Source organism: Nycticebus coucang, chromosome 12 (assembly GCF_027406575.1).
Source record: "Nycticebus coucang isolate mNycCou1 chromosome 12, mNycCou1.pri, whole genome shotgun sequence".
In the NCBI taxonomy this organism is placed as follows: Eukaryota; Metazoa; Chordata; class Mammalia; order Primates; family Lorisidae; genus Nycticebus; species Nycticebus coucang.
The window spans coordinates 19,880,854-19,897,870 of NC_069791.1; the positions used below are offsets into that span (position 1 = coordinate 19,880,854).

At 43.3% G+C, this 17,017-nt stretch overlaps 1 non-coding gene across 1 annotated transcript; it reads left to right on the forward strand.

The window, feature by feature from the left end:
• The first annotated feature begins 3,077 nt into the window (after window positions 1-3,077).
• LOC128562854 (U6 spliceosomal RNA) lies at window positions 3,078-3,184 on the forward strand. The gene has a single exon (XR_008373554.1). It is a non-coding gene; the product is annotated as a U6 spliceosomal RNA (small nuclear RNA).
• Window positions 3,185-17,017: the final 13,833 nt, after the last annotated feature.

Below are 17,017 nucleotides of genomic sequence, written 5' to 3' on the forward strand. Positions count from 1 at the left end.
CAGCAGACATCTGCTGTTGTCAGTTGACCAGGTGTCATGAGCTGTAGTGGATAATGCCAGTGCTGGACCCCCAAACAGAGTCCATTAACTTTTTTATTTTTTTTTAATTAATTTATTTTTTTTTTGTAGAGACAGAGTCTCACTTTACTGCCTTCGGTAGAGTGCCATGACGTCACAGGACTCACAGCAACCTCCAGCTCTTGGACTTCCGCAATTCTCCTGCCTCAGCCTCCTGAGCAGCTGGGACTACAGGCACCCACCACAACGCCCAGCTATTTTTGGTTGCAGTTCAGCCGGGGCTGGGTTTGAACCCGCCACCCTCGGTATATGGGGCCGGCGCCCGATTCCATTAACTTTTTAAAATGAATATTCGGTTTTGGACTTTATCCACCCATTGTGCTGAATGCTCGTAATTGTCAAAGAGAATGCATTTTTCATCACGTATAACAAAACTGTAGAAATGGTTCGCCTTTATGTCATGCCAGCAAAGAAAGGCAAGCTTTGGGTGGCGCCTTTGGCTTAGTGGATAGGGCACCGGCCCCATATACTAAGGGTGGCAGGTTCGAGCCCGACCCTGGCCAAACTGCAACAAAAACTAGCCGGGCGTTGTGGCAGGCGCCTGTGGTCTCAGCTACTCAGAAGGCTGAGACAAGAGAATCACCTAAACCCAAGAGCTGGAGGTTGCTGTGAGCTGTAATGCCACAGCCTTCTACCAAGGGCGACAAAGGGAGACTCTGTCTCTACAAAAAAAAAGGCAAACTTTGAGATGATTTCCCTTCTGATACTTGTGTAATTCATGCAGAATCCATCTATTCCGCTTCTTTACCTTGCCAATTTGTTGCAAATGGTGCAGTGTTGCATTTGGTCCATTCACAGGTAGGTCGGGATGGATTCACTTCCGCTACAGCTTCCAGCTCATCAGTATCCTCCTCAGTCTTGGGTTGCCCAGATGCCTCATTTTCAAATTTAAAATCACCAGAATGAAACTGTCAATGTGCTGTGCATTTATTAGTCACATCCTTCCCAAACATTTAGTTGATATTTTGACCTGTCTACCCTGCATTGCTTCCATAGGGAATTTTTTTTTGAGACAGAGTCTCACTCTGTTGCCCTGGGTAGAGTGCCATAGTGTCATAGCTCACAGCAACCTCAAACTCTTGGGCTCAAGAGATCCTCTTGCCTCAGGCTCCCAAGTAGCTGGGCCCACAGGCACCTGTCATGATGCCTGGCTAGTTTTTCTATTTTAGTAGAGATGGGGTCTTGTTGCTCAGGCTGGCCTCGAACCCCTGCATCAGGCAATCCACCTGCCTCAGCCTCCCAGAGTGCTAGGGTTACACGCCCAGCTTTTTTTACTTAACCATGGTTTCACAAAAATTGCAGTCAAAAAAATTTGAAAGATAAATCACAGGCCAAAACGTTTGAAAGACTGAGGATCTACCTTCACAATAAAAATGAAACAAGACGTGTCAGAATGAAATGTCAAGAGATACCTACTGTCAAGTTTAGTATTTAAGAAAACTGGACATTGGGCGGCGCCTGTGGCTCAGTGAGTAGGGCATTGGTCCCATATGCCGAGGGTGGCAGGTTCGGACCCAGCCCCGGCCAAACTGCAACAGAAAAATAGCCGGGCGTTGTGGCGGGCGCCTGTAGTCCCAGCTGCTCGGGAGGCTGAGGCAGGAGAATTGCGTAAGCCCAGGAGTTAAGAGGGTTGCTGTGAGCCGTGTGACGCCACGGCACTCTACCCGAGGGCCGTACAGTGAGACTCTTGTCTCTACAAAAAAAAAAACAAAAGAAAGAAAGAAAACTGGACATTTCATACATAATAACTTGTCTCTGCCTGTTGGTGCTTTCTCTACCTGCCTAGGTACCATTTAGCTCTTAGCTGAAGTGTCGCCTCCCTGACCGTCCTTACGTTCTCTTAACTCCTCAGATTTTTGGAGAACTTGGTAGTCCTTCCTTTCCCACCTGTATCCGTTATGTCCATGTGCCCTTTTTTTTCACCGTATTATAAAGGTCCATGGAGGCAGGAATGGTGCTGCTGCGCTCACTCTTCTCTAGCATTCAGCATTCACTTGGTGACACTATTTGTTGAATAAATGGTGTGAAATAATATGACTAAATAGATGTAAAGAGTCTTAAAAGGCTCGGCGCCTGTAGCTCAAGCATCTAGGGCACTAGCCACATACACGGGAGCTGGCAGGTTCGCATCCAGCCCGGCCCGCCAAACGACAATGACAGCTATAACCAAAAAATAGCTGGGCGCTGTGGCGGATGCCTGTAGTCCCAGCTACCTGGGAGGCTGAGACAAGAGGATCCCTTATGCCCAAGAGTGTGAGGTTGCTGTGAGCTGTGACGCCATGGCACTCTACCCAAGGCGACAGCTTGAGACTCTGTCTCAAAAAAACAATCAAGAATCGCCTAAGCCCAGGAGTTGGAGGTTGCCGTGAGCTGTGTGACACCACGGCACTCTACCGAGGGCAATAAAGTGAAACTCTGTCTCTACAAAAAAAAAAAGAACAAACAAATAAATGAATGAATAAAGAGTCTTAAAAGGGTCATATCCTCTTTCTATAACAATGTGAATATCCTGGTCTACAAATTTCCTTCCAGTGTTAATGGAAAATTGGAAGGAGTGGTTAAACTACAGTTCACTGATAGGAAGGTATTTTGTAGTTATTTCAAGTGTTTGCAGAGGGGGGAAATGGATAAATGTATTCTTAACATTAAATGAAGAAAAAATAGGACAAACTGTAACTTTTTTTTTTTTTTTTGAGACAGTTTCACTTTGTAGCCCTTGGTAGAGTGCTGTAGTGTCATAGCTCACAGCAACCTCCAACTCTTGGGCTCAAGAGTTGGGCAAGTTCTCTTGCCTCAACCTCCCAAGTACCTGGGACTACAGGCACCACCACAACGTCTGGCTATTTTTAGAGACGGGGGTCTCCCTCTGGCTCAGGCTGGTCTTGAACCTGTGAGCTCAGACAATCCACGGCCTCAGCCTCCCAGTATGTTAGGATTACAGACATAAACCACCACAGTTGGCCCCAATTCTAACTTACTTTTAAAAATTAACAAGATACGTGCTCGCTTCAGCAGCACATATACTAAAATTGGAACGATACGGAGAAGATTAGCATGGCCCCTGCACAAGGATGACACGCAAATTCGTGAAGCGTTCCATATTAACAAAAAAAAAAAAATTAACAAGATAGGTTGGGTGCAGTGGCAACACCTGTAATCCTAGAACTCTGGGAGGCCAAGGTGGGTGGATTGCTTGATCTCACAGGTTTGAGACCAGCCTGAGCCAGAGCAAGACCTCATCTCTAAAAGTAGACAGGCATTGTGGCTGGCGCCTGTAGTCCCAGGTAACTTGGGAGGCTGAGGCAAGAGAATTGCTTGAGCTCAGGAGTTTGAGGTTGTGAGCTGTGACACCGCGGCACTGTACCAAGGGTGGCATAGTGAGACTGTCTCTAAAAAAAAAAAATATATATATATATAAAATAGAAGTTGTTTCTGGGTTATAGATGATTTATTTTTTCCCTTTGTGCTTTTGTTTGGCTTCCAGATTTCATACAGTGAACAATAATATTGTTTATATATTAATAATGTAAAAAAAAGTTCAAAATTATAGGGCTGACTGCTTGGGATGAGAGTGGGAGAAGGGCCTGGGGTTTGCTCTGGGCTGCGGATCTGACAGCCTCCCCCTCTGAAACCCGCTGTGATAGGGAGGTGTCAAGCAGTTCCCCATGTTCAGGTCCGATGGGTGGCCTTTTCTGGCAACTGATGGGTTCCAGTCTTGAGTAGTCAGTATCAACTGGTTTGGGGGGGACGGCTGAGAAACCCTTTAGTCTGTAAGGAAGTGGACGTTCCAGCTCTAACTAGCTTGAGCTTGAACTAGAGCTTGAGCATACCGCGCCCCCCCCCCAATCCTGTGAGCAGCACAGAAGGTGATCCAGTTCTGGTGGTAAGGGCTAGGGCTCTTGGCTTTAAAGCTCACAGAGCATGAAGGCCCAGCTTTGTGACCTGGAGTTGCCTATAACAGGGGGTGCTGCCTACTCACCTTGAAAGATACTATGAGGATTTCGTGAAATCATAGATGTAAATGGCGGGCTATGCGTGGTGGCTCACACCTGTAATCCCAGCGCTCTGGGAGGCTGAGGCAGGTGAATTGTTTGAGCTCAGGAGTTTGAGACCAGCATGAGGAAAAGCAAGACCCCGTCTCTACAAAAATAGAAAAAAACTGAGGCGAGAGGATCACTTGAGCCCAAGAGTTGGAGGTTGCTGTGAGCTATGATGCCACTGCACTCTACCCAGGGTGACAGCTTGAGACTCCGTATCGAAAAAAGGATGGCTTGAAATTTCCTCCATATTTGCTTGGGTAATACCACCCTGTATAATCTGGATGGCTTTTGTCCCTCAGTGATGAAACTGCAAACTTGTCCAGTGGTTTGCCATCTAGCTGAATATTTAGAGTTGTTTGGAGAGGTTTTTAGGTTTTTGCTTTATTTATTTATTTATTTTTTTAAGACATAAAGTCTCACTCTGTTACCCTGGGTTGAGTGCCATGGTGTCATAACTCACAGCCTCAAACTCTGGGCTTAAAGAGTTTGCCTCAGCCTCTTGAATAGCTGGGACTAAAGCGGTGCCCATCACGATGCCTGGCTATTTTTAGAGACCCGGTCTCACTTTTGCTCAGGCTGATCTCAAACTCCTGAGCTCAAACAATCCACCCGCCTGAGTTTCCCAGAGTGCTAGGATTACAGGGGTGATGTTTGGAGAGCTTTAACGAAGGCAATGTGCAGGCCCACAGCAGACCAATTATAATTGTCTCTGGGGATGGTTTGGAGTTAACATGTAGCCAAGGAACAAACTACAATGTAACTTTTGTAGATAGCCTGCCGATCACAGCTGTTCCGTTAGATCACAGCTTGTTTTAAAACCTTTTGGATTGTTCAGAACCAGAAATAGCACCTGAGTTTGCGTGTCCCCACATACACCCCTACCTCTTATTAACCTTGTTTTTAAATTCTAATCTACCACTCCTTTTTTTTTTCTTTTTTTTTGAGACAGAGTCTCACTATGTCACCCTCAGTAGAGTGCGGTGGCATCATAGCTCACAGCAACCTCCAACTCTTGGGCTTAAGCGATTCTCTTGCCTCAGCCTCCAAAGTGGTTGGGACTATAGATGCCCACCACAATGCTCAGCTGTTTTTTGGTTGTGATTGTCATTGTCATTGTTTGGCAGGCCCGGGCTGGATTCGAACCCCCAGCTCCAGTATATGTGGCTGATGCCATAGCCTCTGAGCTACAGGCACAGAGCCTGATCAAACACTCTTCATTGGGATTTGGGTCCCACTAAGCACTAGCTACATAGCAAAAAGGGCACCTTTATAGAGATACATTTCTATAAATGTAGGAAATGTTAAACATTTCCAGGATGTTCACACAGTAGTTCATGGTGCAATCACACTCTTGTAGGGACCCAGCTGTCGGTAAAATTAGGATGTGTATGCTTACTTCAAGTTTATTTATGCACTTATCTAAAGGAGTTATAACATCAAAAATTTAGCACTGTATCATTTTCCAAATTATTTTTTAAAATTGGGTTGTTTTTTTTTTAACACTTTAATAGCTGATAGCAGGTTCTCCTTAGTTCTCACAAGTACAGTCAGCTTTGAACACCAGAAACAGTGGCCGTGGATGGCAGTGACTGCTAATTACTGGCTCTGTGCTGAGAACGTTATTTATATTATTTCCCTTAATTTTCTTAACCTTGAGAGAGAGGTCTTATAATTAACCTTGTTTAAAACCTGAAAAATTAGAATGAGGTTACTTTATTTACCCAAGGTCACAGTCTATGGCAGAATCTGACCTCACAGCTGGGCCTGAGCCCACAGCCTGTGCTCGCCTCTGTTCGTTGCACTGTCTGCCCTGTTCTATTTCCTTTATGAAGTATCCAGCTTCCCACATACTTCCTCATCCAACCTACTCAGCAGTTTGGGCACCAGAAATTACATCCATATTTCTATTTCCATTGCCAGTCTTCAGAGTGCTTGAAGTTCTAGAACAGTTCTGACCAGGTCGCTCAGGCTAACAGTGAGGCCTGCACCTGTTGAGCCTTCGATTTCTTTGAGGCATCTCTGGATAGTCCTAAGATACCTCAGAACTCAGTCTGGACTGTATTTGTATCATCATTCGCAAACGTTCATAGACTGCCTTGTGGCAGTATCTGCTAGATTATAGGTACAGTTCTCCTAAGTACACACCCAACGGAATGGTGCCCAAATGCACAAAGGGGCAGGCCTAAGACTGTTCAGAGCGTCATTTCCTATAGAACCAAATTAGAGACAACCTAAAATGCCATCGATGTCGGGATAATTTCGGCAATAAAAATAAAGGAACTACCTATGGGTAAATTTGACAGCCAAGGTTAGTGGAAAAACAAAAAACAATCTAATACTCTAAGTTCAAGAAGCAACAAAGCTAAATAATAGCATTTAGAGATCCATACTTAAGTAGTAAAAATAAACTAGTTAAATAAGAAAGGAAGCAATTGCCTTGAAAATCTGGATAGTGGAGCCTACTTCCCCTGCCGGGATAGAGGGAAATTCACTTAGGGGAAAGCAGAATTACATCCTTTTTCTTTGGACCTAGAGCACCTTGAAAAACTGTTAACCAGGGGCCTCTCTTTGTCACCCCTGGTGGAGTGCTATGGCCTCCTAACTCACAACAGCCTCAAACTCCTGGACTCAAGCGATTCTCTTGCCTCAGCCTCCCAGATGCAAACACAGAAACAAAGATATTCATGAAGTCAGACTTGCAATTGCCAAGAAGTAGAAGAAAATGCCAATTTAATCTCTGCTACCTGTGCATATTAAGAATTTGAAATTCTGGTCGGAGGCGGAGCAAGATGGCAGCCAAGTAACAGCTTCCTTGCATCTGGGCACCGTGAGTCTGGGGATATAGGACTCCAGGCATCTCTGGCTGGTGGGATCTGCCTATCATCACCCCTGAGAGGATACAGGGAGTCAGCGAGAGACTTCTGGACCCCAAGAGGAGGACTAAAACAGTGGAAAACCGGCAAGTGGTCGCGTGTGTTCAATCCGCCTAAACCCGCCCGCAACTGTAAGTTCAGTAGCAGCGAGACTGCAAACCAGAAAGGCCTTACCTGTGAACTGTTTTGGTGTCTTTGGACTTGGCACTCAGCTGAACTGCCTTGGGGAGAGCCTGAGCGGGAGTGCGGAGAACTTTGGCCTTTGTCTAGGGCCCCAGTCTGAGCCGCTGAGCCAGACGGAGCTAATAGTGTTTGGCTCTGGGTCACAGGCAGACATTGTGAGCCATCTGCCCCGGCAAGCTCCGCCCTCAGGGTCGCAGAGCTGGAATTGGGTGGGAGCTGGTAACCCAGCAACCAAGTAGCCAAAGGGCGGGGTCTGAGCGGCCTTCCAGCCCTAACCCTCGGGGGCAGAGGGAGACCAGTTTTGACACACAGGGTAAGTGGATAGCCACTTCAGCAGTGATTCCAGCAACAAGCACTTCCCTGAGAAAGCTTCTGCTCAGTAAGTGAACAAGTTCAAAGTGCCTTTTAAGTGGGCTGAAGAGAGATTTAGGGTGTCTACCCGCTGGGGTTTGAGAAACTAGCAGCCTCCAGTCGTATCAGAACTGTGATTAACATCTCATACCCCAGAAGACCACGTGTTGCCCAGACAATATTCAATAACATATACATATTGCTTTGTTTTTGGTTGTGTTTTTTGGTTTTTTTTTTTTGGTTTTGTTGTTTTTTTCTGTTTATTTTGATGTTGTGGATTGTTGTTTTGTTTTTTAAGTTCAACCTTTTCCATACAGATCCTTTTTCTTTCTCAATTTTTCTAGTTTAATTATAATTTTCCATTGCTGCCTATTTCAATAATTAGAACTTCATTTTTGTTAGTGTTTCTACCACTATTATTTGGTTTTTCCAGCCAATTTTATCCCGTAAAGTTTTCTGTTTACTTGTTTTGGTTTGATTTATAGCATTTTTCTCTTTCCTCTCTACTTGGTGGAGGTGGGGTACTGTGTCTGATCAGGTTAGCAAAGAGCTGCTGACCTCAAGGGAACCACCCAACTGGGCACCCCCAGAAGGTGGGTTTTTTTTTAAGGTTATATCAAAGTACCCTACTGTACACCTATATTGCTCTGTCTCCCTCTTTCTGTGCCTCTCTTCGTTTTGTCAATATTCCTTTTACCCACCCCCTCTCCTTTCTCTATTTTTCTTTTTTTTTTCTTATCACTCGGTCCTCCTTTCTTTCATCCCTTTTTTGCTTTTAAACCTTCTCACCCTTCTGGTCCTGTAACCTGTAGTCCACAGGCACAAGAACTTAAAGAGCAAGAGGAAGTGAAAGGAAAATTAGGGCAAGGAAACAGATAAAAAAATCACCCATGAGGAAGAATCAGCAGAAAACTCCGGGCAACATGAAGAACCAGTCCAGGACAACCCCGCCAAGGGACCATGAGGTAGCTACTGCAGAGGATTCCACCTATACAGAAATGATAGGAATGACAGAAAGGGAATTTAGAATACACATGTTGAAAACAATGAAAGAAATGATGGAAACAATGAAGGAAACTGCTTTAATAAAGTGGAAAATAACCAAAAGGAAATCCAAAAACAGAATCAAATCAGAGACGAACGACATGAAGAATATAAAAAGGATATAGCAGAGCTGAAGGAAATGAAACAGTCAATCAGGGAACTTAAAGATGCAATGGAAAGTATCAGCAACAGGTTAGACCATGCAGAAGAAAGAATTTCAGAGGTAGAAGACAAAGTTTTTGAGATAACTCAGATAGTAAAAGAGGCAGAAAAGAAGAGAGAGAAAGCAGAACGTTCACTGTCAGAATTATGGGACTTTATGAAGCGTTCCAACATACGAGTTATAGGAATTCCAGAAGGGGAAGAAGAATGCCCCAGAGCAATGGAAGCCATACTAGAGAATAGTATAAAAGAAAATTTCCCAAATATCACCAAAGATTCTGACACACTGCTTTCAGAGGGCTATCGGACCCCAGGTCACCTCAACTCTAACCGAGCTTCTCCAAGACACATTGTGATGAACCTGTCCAAAGTCAAGACAAAAGAAAAGATTCTGCAAGCTGCCAGGAGTAAGCGCCAGTTGACCTACAGGGGCAAATCCATCCGATTGACCGCAGACTTCTCTAATGAAACTTTTCAAGCAAGAAGACAATGGTCATCTACCTTTAATCTACTTAAACACAACAATTTCCAGTCCAGAATTCTGTACCCTGCTAAGCTAAGCTTCAAAATTGACGGAGAAATCAAATCATTTACGGATATACAAACATTGAGGAAATTCGCCACAGCAAGACCAGCTCTACAGGAAATACTTCAACCTGTTCTGCACACTGACCACCACAATGGATCAGCAGCAAAGTAAGAACTCAGAAATTAAAGGACAGAACCTAACCTCCACACTGATGCAAAAGATAAAACTAAGCAATGGACTCTCACCAAATAAGACGAATAGAATACTACCACACTGGGCGGCGCCTGTGGCTCAGCGGGTAGGGCGCCGGTCCCATATGCCGGAGGTGGCGGGTTCAAACCCAGCCCCGGCCAAATTAAAAAAAAAAAAAAAAAAAAGAATACTACCACACTTATCAATTATCTCCATAAATGTTAATGGCTTGAATTCCCCACTGAAGAGACATAGATTGGTTGACTGGATTAAAAAACACAAGCCATCCATTTGCTGTCTGCAAGAAACACACCTGGCTTCAAAAGACAAATTAAAGCTCCGAGTCAAGGGTTGGAAGACAATTTTTCAGGCAAATGGAATTCAGAAGAAAAGAGGAGTTGCAATCTTATTTTCAGATACATGTGCATTTAAAGCAACTAAAGTCAAAAAAGACAAAGATGGTCACTTTATATTGGTCAAGGGAAAAATACAACAAGAAGACATTTCAATTCTAAATATCTATGCACCCAATTTAAATGCTCCCAGATTCTTGAAACAGACCTTACTCAGTCTGAGCAATATGATATCTGATAACACCATAATAACAGGGGACCTTAACACTCCTCTTACAGAGCTGGACAGATCCTCTAAACAGAAATTAAACAAGGATATAAGAGACTTAAATGAGACCCTAGAACAACTGTGCTTGATAGACACATATAGAACACTCCATCCCAAAGATAAAGAATATAAATTCTTCTCATCACCCCATGGAACATTCTCCAAAATTGATCATATCCTGGGACACAATACAAATATCAACAGAATCAAAAGAATTGAAATTTTACCTTGTATCTTCTCAGACCATAAGGCACTAAAGGTGGAACTCAACTCTAACAAAAATGCTCGACCCCACCCAAAGGCATGGAAACTAAACAATCTTCTGTTGAATAACAGATGGGTGAAGGAAGAAATAAAACAGGAAATCATTAACTTCCTTGAACACAACAACAATGAAGACACAAGCTACCAAAACCTGTGGGATACTGCAAAAGCAGTTTTGAGAGGAAAATTCATCGCTTTAGATGCCTACATTCAAAAAACAGAAAGAGAGCACATCAACAATCTCACAAGAGATCTTATGGAATTGGAAAAAGAAGAACAATCTAAGCCTAAACTCAGTAGAAGAAAAGAAATATCCAAAATCAAATCAGAGATCAATGAAATTGAAAACAAAAGAATCATTCAGAAAATTAATGGAACAAGGAGTTGGTTTTTTGAAAAAATAAATAAAATAGATAAACCATTGGCCAGACTAACGAGGAATAGAAAAGTAACATCTCTAGTAACCTCAATCAGAAATGATAAAGGGGAAATAACAACTGATCCCACAGAGATATAAGAGATCGTCTCTGAATACTACCAGAAACTCTATGCCCAGAAATTTGACAATGTGAAAGAAATGGATCAATATTTGGAACCACACCCTCTCCCTGGACTCAGCCAGGAAGAAATAGAGCTCCTGAACAGACCAATTTCAAGCACTGAGATCAAAGAAACAATAAAAAAGCTTCCGACCAAAAAATGCCCTGGTCCAGATGGCTTCACTCCAGAATTCTATCAAACCTTCAAGGAAGAGCTTATTCCTGTACTGCAGAAATTATTCCAAAAAATTGAGGAAGAAGGAATCTTCCCCAACACATTCTATGAAGCAAACATCACCCTGATACCAAAACCAGGAAAAGACCCAAACAAAAAGGAGAATTTCAGACCAATCTCACTCATGAACATAGACGCAAAAATTCTCAACAAAATCCTAGCCAATAGATTACAGCTTATCATCAAAAAAGTCATTCATCATGATCAAGTAGGCTTCATCCCAGGGATGCAAGGCTGGTTGAACATACGCAAGTCTATAAATGTTATCCACCATATTAACAGAGGCAAAAATAAAGATCACATGATCCTCTCAATAGATGCAGAAAAAGCATTTGATAAAATCCAGCATCCTTTTCTAATTAGAACACTGAAGAGTATAGGCATAGTGGCACATTTCTAAAACTGATTGAAGCTATCTATGACAAACCCACAGCCAATATTTTACTGAATGGAGTAAAACTCAAAGCTTTTCCTCTTAGAACTGGAACCAGACAAGGTTGTCCTCTGTCACCTTTACTATTCAACGTAGTGCTGGAAGTTCTAGCCAATACAATTAGGCAAGACAAGGAAATAAAGGGAATCCAAACGGGAGCAGAGGAGGTCAAACTCTCCCTCTTTGCTGACGACATGATCTTATACTTAGGGAACCCCAAAGACTCAACCACAAGACTCCTAGAAGTCATCAAAAAATACAGTAATGTTTCAGGATATAAAATCAATGTCCACAAGTCAGTAGCCTTTGTGTACACCAATAACAGTCAAGATGAGAAGCTAATTAAGGACACAACTCCCTTCACCATAGTCTCAAAGAAAATGAAATACCTAGGAATATACCTAATGAAGGAGGTGAAGGACCTCTATAAAGAAAACTATGAAATCCTCAGAAAGGAAATAGCAGAGGATATTAACAAATGGAAGAACATACCATGCTCATGGATGGGAAGAATCAACATTGTTAAAATGTCTATACTTCCCAAAACAATCTACCTATTCAATGCCATTCCTATCAAAATACCAACATCGTACTTTCAAGATTTGGAAAAAATGATTCTGCGTTTTGTATGGAACCAGAAAAAACCCCGTATAGCTAAGGCAGTTCTCTGTAGCAAAAATAAAGCTGGGGGCATCAGCATACCAGATTTTAGTCTGTACTACAAAGCCATAGTGCTCAAGACAGCATGGTACTGGCACAAAAACAGAGACATAGACACTTGGAATCGAATTGAAAACCAAGAAATGAAACTAACATCTTACAACCACCTAATCTTTGATAAACCAAACAAGAACATACCTTGGGGGAAAGACTCCCTATTCAATAAATGGTGTTGGGAGAACTGGATGTCATGTAAAAGACTGAAACTGAACCCACACCTTTCCCCACTCACAAAAATTGATTCAAGATGGATAAAGGACTTAAACTTAAGGCATGAAACAATAAAAATCCTCCAAGAAAGCATAGGAAAAACACTGGAAGATATTGGCCTAGGGAAAGACTTCATGAAGAAGACTGCCATGGCAATTGCAAGAACAACAAAAATAAACAAATGGGACTTCATTAAACTGAAAAGCTTCTGTACAGCTAAGGAGACAATAACCAAAGCAAAGAGACAACCTACACAATGGGAAAGGATATTTGCATGTTTTCAATCAGACAAAAGCTTGATAACTAGGATCTATAGAGAACTCAAATTAATCCACATGAAAAAAGCCAACAATCCCTCATATCAATGGGCAAGAGACATGAATAGAACTTTCTCTAAAGACGACAGACGAATGGCTAACAAACACATGAAAAAATGTTCATCATCTCTATATATTAGAGAAATGCAAATCAAAACAACCCTGAGATATCATCTAACCCCAGTGAGAATGGCCCACATCACAAAATCTCAAAACTGCAGATGCTGGCGTGGATGTGGAGAGAAGGGAACACTTTTACACTGCTGGTGGGACTGCAAACTAGTACAACCTTTCTGGAAGGAAGTATGGAGAAACCTCAAAGCACTCAAGCTAGACCTCCCATTTGATCCTGCAATCCCATTACTGGGCATCTACCCAGAAGGAAAGAAATCCTTTTATCATAAGGACACTTGTACTAGACTGTTTATTGCAGCTCAATTCACAATCGCCAAAATGTGGAAACAGCCTAAATGCCCACCAACCCAGGAATGGATTAACAAGCTGTGGTATATGTATACCATGGAATACTATTCAGCCATTAAAAAAAATGGAGACTTTACATCCTTCGTATTAACCTGGATGAACGTGGAAGACATTATTCTTAGTAAAGCATCACAAGAATGGAGAAGCATGAATCCTATGTACTCAATTTTGATATGAGGACAATTAATGACAATTATGGTTATGGGGGGGAAACAGAAAGAGGGAAGGAGGGAGGGGGGTGGGGCCTTGGTGTGTGTGACACTTTATGGGGGCAAGACATGATTGCAAGAGGGAGTTTACCTAACAATTACAATCAGTGTAACCTGGCTTATTGTACCCTCAATGAATCCCCAACAATAAAAAAAAAAAAAAAAGAAAATCTGGATAGTGGTTACTGATGGTGGGAGGGGTTGTGATTGGGGTGGGACGTGGCAGGCTTCCCAGTGACTGCCAAGGCCTAGTCTTGATCTGGGCACGGGTTATATAAAACTGCACTCTGTATTTTATTCACTTTTGTTACATGTGTTGTATTTCACAATTTAAAAATTAAAAAAAAAAAAATACCAACAAGTCAGCAATTAAAGCCATTGTTTTGGTTTGATAGTCAAGTCCACCATTCTTCATGTCTTCCTTTCTCTCAAACCAGTCCCAATGAGAAAAAGAAATTCTTGAATTTGAATGAAAATGAAATCCCCACTGACTGAAAGAATAATTTATGCATCATGTAAAATTTCTTCCATTTGGAACCAAAATACAGAGCAACAAATGAGTGCCTACTCTGCACAAGAGTGAAGTGTGTGCAGTTACAATTGTGCTTCCGGCCCGGCATGGGGGTTACGCCAGCACTGTGCGAGGCTGAGGCAGGTGGATTGCTTGAGCTCACAGGTTCGAGACCTACTTGAGCAAAGGTGAGACCCCGTCTCTACTAAAAATTGAAAAACTAAGGCAAGAGGATCACTTGAGCCCAAGAGTTGGAGGTTGCTGTGAGCTACAATGCCACAGCCCTCTCACCCAGGAGGACAGCTTGAGGCTATGTCTCAAGAAATAAATAAATAATAAAATTGTGCTTTCTGCACTAGGTTGTGGCAGCTTTTAGGTCCTTTCTTTTTCTAAGGTATTATTTTAAACATACCAAATTTTACCTCAAAATGCAAAACAATCTCATTTTCTTTTTTCTTTTTTTTTTTTTTGTAGAGACAGAGTTTCACTTTATGGCCCTCGGTAGAGTGCCGTGGCGTCACACAGCTCACAGCAACCTCCAACTCCTGGGCTTAGGCGATTCTCCTGCCTCAGCCTCCTGAGCAGCTGGGACTACAGGCGCCCGCCACAACGCCCGGCTCTTTTTTTGTTGCAGTTTTGCCAGGGCTGGGTTTGAACCCACCACCCTCGGCATATGGGGCCGGCGCCTTACTCACTGAGCCACAGGCACCACCCAACAATCTCATTTTCAATGGTTGTACAACCCTGAAAATTGCCTGTACCAGGTAGCTGCCCTGCAAAAGATAATTTGTTGAAATGATCAACCTGAAAACTAGTCTCGTTTTATCTTTCACAGGTAATTTAGCTGTAAACCGGGCATCATGTTTGATAATTCAAATCCTCTCTAAAGCAAAGGCTGAATGTTTTCTCCATCAATTTAGGGAAGCTGTGGCGCAAAGTTCAGAGATTCTGAAACCCTTCTCAACCAAACGTGTTGGTTGGACCTATTATGTTTGATTCCAGACTACACTTTGTGGAGCCCTGTGAGCTTTTGCTTGGTGGCTGCGCCATTTCTATTATATCAGCGTTTCACTCTGCTTCTCCCTGAAATTGTCAGAAGTTATAATTTGTGCATTTGTGTGTTTGTAGAGTGTTAATAGCTTTGATCTCTCACTAGTTAATTAACCTCTACACGAGTCAATCTATAAACTCCTCATCACCCTTTTTTTTTTTTCCAGAGTCTCACTTTGTCCCCGTTGGTTGAATGCTGTGATGTCACAGCTCACAGCAACCTCCAGCTCTTGGGCTTAAGCAGTTCTCTTGCCTCACCCTCCCGAGTAGCTGGGACTACAGGTGCCTGGCACAACGCCCAGCTATTTTTTGTTGTTGTTGCAGTTGTCATTGTTGTCTAGCAGGCCTGGACTGGGTTTGAACCCACCAGCCCTGGTGTATGTGGCCAGCGCCCTAACCACTGAGCTATAGGCACCGAGCCCTCCCCAACACTCTGAACTCAAACTCTACAAACTCAAATTCTCTCAGCACCTTTTTTTTTTTTTTTTTGCTGTTTTTGTCTGGGGCCAGGTTTGAACCCACCACCTCTGCTATATGGGGCCAGTGCCCCATTCCTTTGAGCCACAGGGGCCGCCCCACAGCACTTTTTGTCTGTCAATGTCCATCTGTTGGTAGAGGCTCTCATTAAAAGACGTTTTCCTTTCTCCATGAGGCCTTCCTACTTCCCCTTTCACACTCATCAAATGAAACCTGCTACATGATTAAATTCCCCAAACACATTTTTTTTTTTTTTAAGAGACAGGGTCTCACTTTGTCACCCTTGGTAGAGTGCTATGGCATCACAGCTCACAGCAACCTCCAGCTCTTGGGCTTAAGTGATTCTCTTGCCTCAGCCTTCTGAATAGCTGGGACTACAAGCACCTGCCACAACACCCAGCTATTTTTTTTGTTGTTACAGTTTGGCTGGGGCCAGGTTTGAACCCACCACCCTCAGTATATGGGGCCAGTGCCCTAGTCACTGAGCCACAGGTGTCACCCAACCCCCAAACATGTTCTTTGTACTTTTCATAAGATATCTTTTATTGGGATTGTCAGTCTGTCCCAGCCTAGCAGGGCTGTCCTCAGCATTCCAAGCAAGCAGCAGAGGCATTGCAGCATTTTAAGGGAGGAAAACATCCTGTTGACCTTCGAAAAAAGTTTCTGAGAAGAGCTTTTTCTAATGGAGTCAATGATGGTTGTTCAAACTAGACATCAGAATGGATAATTGATTAGAAACTGTGGTTAGAAATGCTCTTTTGGCTGGGTGCAGTGCTGTGTCTCATGCCTGTAATCCCAGCACTCTGAAAGGCCAAGGCAGGTAGATTGCTTGAGCTCAGGAGTTTGAGACCAGAGCAAGAGCAAGACCCGGTCTCTAAAAGTAGCTAGGCGTTGTGGCGGGTGCCTCTAGTCCCAGCTACTCGGGAGGCTGAGGCAGGAGGATGGCTTGAGCCCAGGAGTTTGCAGTTGCTGTGAGCTAGGCTGATGGCACAGCACTTTGGCCTGGGCAATAGCAACGGAGAGACCCTCTCTCTCAAAAAAAAAACCCCAAAAACACCAAAAAACTTTTGCAGGCCAAGTGTGGTGGCTCACACCTGTAATCCTAGCACTTTGGGAGGCTGAAGTGGGTGGATTGCCTGAGCTTACTGGTTTGACACCAGCCTGAGCCAGAGGGAGACCTCATCTCTAAAAATAGCTGGGCATTGTGGTGGGCGCCTGTAGTCCTAGCTAGTTGGGAGGCTGAGGCAAGAGAATCACTTGAACCCAAGCATTTGAGTTGCTGTGAGCTGTGATGCTACAGCACTCTACTGAGGGCAACAAAGTGAGATTGTCTCAAAAAAAAAAAAAATCACAACAACAAAAAACTTTTGCTAATGGAAATACCTGAACATTTTTCTGGCTTTAGGAAGTTAGGCAATACAGGCTTGGGCTCATTGCCCATAGCTCAGTGGTAAGGTGGCCGACCACGTTCACTTGGGCTGGTGGATTTGAACCCG